This window comes from Anastrepha ludens, chromosome 2 (genome assembly GCF_028408465.1).
Source record: "Anastrepha ludens isolate Willacy chromosome 2, idAnaLude1.1, whole genome shotgun sequence".
Lineage (NCBI taxonomy): Eukaryota > Metazoa > Arthropoda > Insecta > Diptera > Tephritidae > Anastrepha > Anastrepha ludens.
In genome coordinates this window covers 37,498,477-37,504,690 of record NC_071498.1, presented here as the reverse complement: position 1 = coordinate 37,504,690, position 6,214 = coordinate 37,498,477, and the positions used below count along the sequence as shown (strand labels likewise).

The following is a 6,214-nucleotide window of genomic DNA, read 5'->3' as shown; positions in this document are numbered from 1 at the left end:
TTTTCCAGGTGGATGTTTTTGCCATCTGTTTGTGTGCAGAGATCAACTTCCACTACTGGCGAATTGACATTCTGAGTGACAGTCAGGCGGCACTCTAGGCTTTGCCATCGTTAAACCTTGAGAGCATCGAGAAACTGAAATTACTCGGAATGAACAACCGCATCCAGCTTCTATGTGTCTAAGGACGTAGGGGTATACCGAAGGAGAGCCCGACAGGTGGAAGAAAAGGGAAAAAGGGCTTTGGGTTAGAGGATGACGACCAATAGTGGCGATTTACATTTGTATGATATTAACTGCCTCAAGCTACTGATGAATTTCACCAGAAGATTTGCGATATTTGCATCCGCAATATCAGCTGGTGAAGCGAAAAAGTGAGAGCCCAGATGTCTAAATTTTTGCCTGACGTGAGCAGGGCAGCTGAGAAGAAGGTGCTGAGATGATTCCGCTTCATCCACTTCAACTTCTGCACTTGAAAAAATCTCAAGTCTCAACACTCCTAACGGACAATGTGTGGTAAGGATACCTACCAAATTCGAGATCTACGGCTGTGAAACCTTGGCCTTAGAGGTTTCCTCGAGCGCCCCCGATCTATTCGTGGCAAGAAGGATCTCGTGACTTTCCATGATCTTTCCTGGAGCAGACCATAGCTTCTCAAGGTAATCTCAATCCTATCATTTTCCGATGAAACCGTCTCCAGGGTCCTCTGTCTATCCAGTTCATCATCATCCCTCTATGCCACTGTGATCGGGGACACATAATCCCACAATCGAGGGAGAATTCAAGCATACCCCGACTAATTTCGAACGCACAAACAACGAGCCCAAGGTCCTAATTACCGCTTTGCTGTCGGAGTAAATATTCACAACCTTTACAGTAATTACAGAAGCAAGCAATCAATCCACTGCTTACTTAATTGCGGCTACTTCCGCTTGAAAAACACTATAGTGGTCTGGAAGCCTAAATTTGAGCTTGATCGGAAGCTCCTCGTATATTTTATATTTACTGCCTATAGCGGCAAATTTGTATAAAAACTGTATTGTTATCTTGATTTTTTCGAAAAATGCCAGCACTAAAAGAGTGCAGAAAGGCTCTTACGTAAAATTTTCGCGCTAAAAAAGTCCAAAAAGGCACACACAAACCGAACGGTAATTTAGCGAGTAGCTGTCTAGCAGGGGGTCTCTCCGCAAGAACTTCTGCTCTGCCTGGTCTGTGTGTGTCGTTATGTATGTGAACGCTCTACGTTAGACTTCAAAGTTTGCTGTTTCGGATGATAAACTTGTTTGTGGTTTTGCGTTTTTCTTTTTGTTTTACTTTTGCAGTTACATGGGTAACATGGGACATGTCATTGCTTGCTTATATTTGGGTTATTAAATAAGTTATTAAGCTTTATAAGAAAACTTAGATTGATAAGAAGTTTTAACACGTGAAGTACAAGTACACATCTGTATGTATATACACGCGCTTAAAGGGCAATTAACATTCAAACTCGGATAAGACATCAAGAAATTGCATTGAGCATAAATAATCGATTTTAAAACATTCCCGAAAAAATTAAAAATATACACTCAAACGAAGCTAAGGTATTGTATTAATTTATGTATGTTATGTATGCTTAAAATCTAGTGATTGTGTTGGAAAATCGTCTGAAAAATAAGACAGTAAAGTTCCCACCCAGCCGTCAAATCTAATAGTTTTGAGTGACATAACTACCAGCTCGCTTTGCAGGTGAACTAGTTCGTCTATTATTTTTTTTCAATGCTTCGAACATTGGTATTTTTAACATGGTGATACCCTTCCAAATGTTAAGTAAGTGTATAAGCAGTGTCTGTATAAGCATCATAATCAGCCCAATCCTAAATATTCTCGCGGAATTTCTCCTTTCCGCATTTCTAATTCCCCTAAGAAAAATTCCTCCAATTTTAAACCCTTAGGGAAAGGGATTTTTGGCGAGTAGGATGTTTTCTCACTTGTGTTTTTCGAAATCATCTGTTTTGTTTATTGTTGTCAATTTTGCAATGCGTTTAAAATGTGAATATTGTTTATTTTTGCGAAATATAAATTGCATTTAAATAGGAAACTGAAAAATGAATAGCTTAGCATTAAATATGTTAGTGAGTGAAATAAATGAAGAGGAAAGGGAGCAATTAAACGGGCCACGAGTGGCGAGGAGAAAACTCCGGTACTTAATGAACCCCTTGGAGATGCCTCAATCTTTGTAAGTAAACGAGTGAAGAAAAGTGTGTTAAAATAACTAAATATTCAACTTTTTTTAATTGTTTAAACAGATTTCAGAAGTATTTCAGGTTGAATAAACCAGCGTTTGAGTACTTGCTAAAAGTGGTGACGACTCATACGCAACCAGCTAGGAAGCAGTTTGCTGTTACTCCAGTACTAAAGTTAAGCGCATGTTTGCGATTCTTTGCGGAAGGCGGTTACCAGACGGGTGTGGGAAAAGACCACGTCGTGGGGCTAGTGCAGTCCAGTTTCTGGAAAGCACTTGCGGACGTCCTCTTTATATTTGAACAATATCTATGTATGTCCAAGGTGGATACAGTTTCCAGTGATAGCCGAAGAAAAAAGTAAAATTACGACTACTTTTTACATTAAGCATAAAATTCCATCTGTTGTCGGTTGCGTTGATGGAACGCACGTTAAGATAATTGCGCCATCCGAAAATAGTCACCTTTACTACAACAGAAAGAGTTATTACAGCTTAAATGTTATGCTGGTAAGTTATTAAATCCTTTCTGAAGTACATTTAATGATTCTTTATAATAATAGGTATGTGACCATGAATTAAAAATACGCTACGTCGACGCTTCTCATTCGGGTGCTAGTCATGATTCGCTAATTTGGAACGTTAGCGAATTACGTTCACAATTTTCAAACCACCAAAGAACTTTCTGTTTGTTAGGAAAAATTTTACATTTGTAAAGATTGTTTATTTATTAAATTTTATTTTATAAATTTATATACTCACATATTTATAAATGTATCTTAACCGAGAAAATCTATTTCCAATTATTTATTAAGGTGATGCTGGATATCCGTTAAAACCATGGCTTATTACTCCTTATCGGACGCCGAACCAAGCAGAAATTAAGTTCAACGAAATGCATTCAAAATGTCGCAACATAATCGAAAGAACTAATGGTGTTTTAAAGAACCGATGGAGGTGCATTCTTGGTGGACGAGAACTACACTACGCTCCAGAGAAAGCAGCACAAATTGTAAATGTTACTTGTTGCTTGCATAACATCTGCATTCACTTCAGACCGAATATACCCGATACACCCGATGCCGAAGCGGAGATAAACCTTCCTGAAATTCACGACGTCCATTCCAACATACCAACATAAAATATGGAGGTTGCGAGATCAATAAGAAATAATATCCGTGATTCCCTCAATAACTAAAATGTAAAAACAGAAATGTTTGCTATTTCTACGCTCGATCATTTAATTTTCGTAAGTTTAGTTACAAGTAAAATGCTTATGTTCTAATAAAAAATCAGTTAAATAAAAAATTACATAAAATAAAAAACAAAACACAGGTAATTCAGTTACATAAAATCTTAGCTTATAAGTGTCATTATTAAATTAATAAATTGTTTTGGCGTTTGCATGCTTCCAGTTCATGTATTCCAAGCAGTCTTTTATTTTTTTTCTAATTTGTGTTCAATCTCTTTCCTTCTCATTTGTTCCATTGCATAGTTATGCTTTTTATTTTCTTCCAGCTTTTCTCTTTTGATACCGTTAGCAATTTTGATTTCCCATAGTTTGTCGTTTTTAATAGTCTCGATTGCCTTCAAATGCGTCTTCTTTAGCTCATATAATTTATCTAGCCTGCATGAAGGAAAATGTTTAATCTATATATATAAAAAGAAGTTACATTTCCTTGGTAATCTTATAATATAACTCAAGGGCAAAAATGTAAAGCATTTATGGATTTAATTGTGAAATTATATGTATGTATTTGTGGAGGTGCGTTGCCATATGTACTCCATCGAATGGCAGAAAAGGGGATTGCCGCACGCACATATACTAATTTGGCTGGTACATAAAATAACTCCGGATCAAATCGATAGCCTTATATCAGCTGAAATTCCTAACCACACTGCTGATCCTGGGTTATTTCAAGTTGTCGTTATATATTACATTTTCTTGGTAATCTTATAACTCAAGAACCGCAGAACCGATTGACACAAAAATTTTAGAGTTCTTTTCTATCTTTGAGGAGGTGGTTTTTGTGAAGTTTGATTGAAATCGGTGCACCCGTTCCTGAGTTATGATAATTTATGTGAGTAATGGTTTCCTCTCATACGAAATGCCTGTATGGGAAAAACAATAACAAATACACATCCGCTTATGAGCGTTTCTGTTGTACTGTTGTGGTTGTAAGTGTATTATGTTAATATTAATTTTGGGCGAAAATATAATAAAAACTGGAGCATTCAAGGAACTGGAAAAACATTTTTAACTTTATTTATTTTAGCATAATTTATTTAGCGTAAAAAATTGAAATGGAAATTAAAGAATCAAAGTTTAATTACAAGTTTTTATCGGCTCTTTCACCTTACCTGTATATAGGTGACCACCACAATCAAATTTTAAAAAAGTACAGAAAAGGCTATTGTGACATCTTTAGAAAGTATGTTGAATGAAAAAAATCAACTAATTCAACTGTTTAAACATTTTACGAGTTCTATAAAGAAAACTTAATATGAAAAATTTCTTGCGATATAAAAAAAAAAACATTTTATGAATGGTGGTGCGAAGCCCACTGGGTGATGCTTGTTACTTATAAATTTTTGTAAAATTAATATTAACCTCTGGTATATTTTTTTTAAGTTTTCACGTTGCTCGTCCTGGTTTGTAACCGCAGTCTTTATATTAGCGCTGATCTCCCTTAGTATTTATATTTCCTCTTCTAGTGCATATAAGCAACTTTCTTTTTTCGAAGCCTTTTGGCTAGAATATGCTTTCTTACTTGATGATGCCACCTCGCTTTTATCTGCAGATGGGTCTTCATTCGTAAACGCCAACGAATCTATAGAGACAACTGGTGGACTTATAGGACTTACTTCGCTGATGTCCATAAATCCATCCAATGTGCCAGTTTGGGTCAGATTTAGTGACTCCACTTCTGGGCAGTTTTCTTTACAGGACATATTCAAATTCTCCTGAATTCCAAACTTCTTAACCGCCAGCCCCTCTACTGACTGCTTAATGCCAATCAATTTGAAAATTGCTTCTTCAAGGGGGGAAAGTACCTTCTCCATATTTGGGCCGCCCCCAGTACCTTTTTGCATTTTTATAAATATTATTCGCCACTTTTTGGCGAACATATTTCTTCTGGTCCGCCCATACCTAAATAAAGGATTCAACAATTAAACAATGCAAACAACGCATTTGTATAGTTGAAGCATTTACAAATTATTCTCCCAATTTTGCATGCATACACTGATTAACTATTTGAAACATTGGCAAGTAACGAATCATTGCCACTAAGAACTTATAAATCTTCAAGCTACCTTTTTCCATTCCACAATTGTTTTAATTGGGGGACCTGCCGCACTCAGCTCCACATTCACCTTTTCCCAAAATCTGGCAGCCTCCTTCTTACTTCCCTTAAAAAATCCCCGCGCAATAGCAGGATTACCTTCCATCATATTTACTAGCATTCCCATTTGCGTTTTATTTGTTGATTTTATTAAAATACTCACATTTTTGCTGCAAATTCCCTTTCAAAATACAGATGAAACATTTCTAACGGAATGTGAACAGTTTCCGCAATTATTTCATGTTTAAAATACCTACTTTTCGTGTTCGAAATTTTTCGAAGATGTTTAGGATGAGAGGAAAGCGGAAAGTGGGATATTCCGCAAAAACATTTTTATTTAGGATAGTAGGATTACGGAAAGGGGAAAAACTCGTTCGGAAATTTTATTTAGGATTGGGCTGAATATAATATTTAACGAACTGGGTAGCCACTGCATCAACATCACATCAGTGTATGAACTAGTTGATAATATACAAAGGCGAGTAGTCGATTAACTGCTACAACATTTATATTCACTTAATTCTCATTACATACATCCTTTGCATTTGGATCAATCCTATTTATAGTAATTAAGATTCTTTGGTTTTCACACACTACTTTTTGATAGTTTCGCAACTCGTAGATTTCTAGTAACTTTCGAACTAGTGTGTGA

General features: G+C 36.1%; 1 pseudogene; it reads left to right on the top strand.

Moving 5' to 3' along the window:
• Positions 1–2,186: 2,186 nt before the first annotated feature.
• Positions 2,187–3,359, top strand: LOC128858316 (putative nuclease HARBI1; annotated as a pseudogene).
• Positions 3,360–6,214: the final 2,855 nt, after the last annotated feature.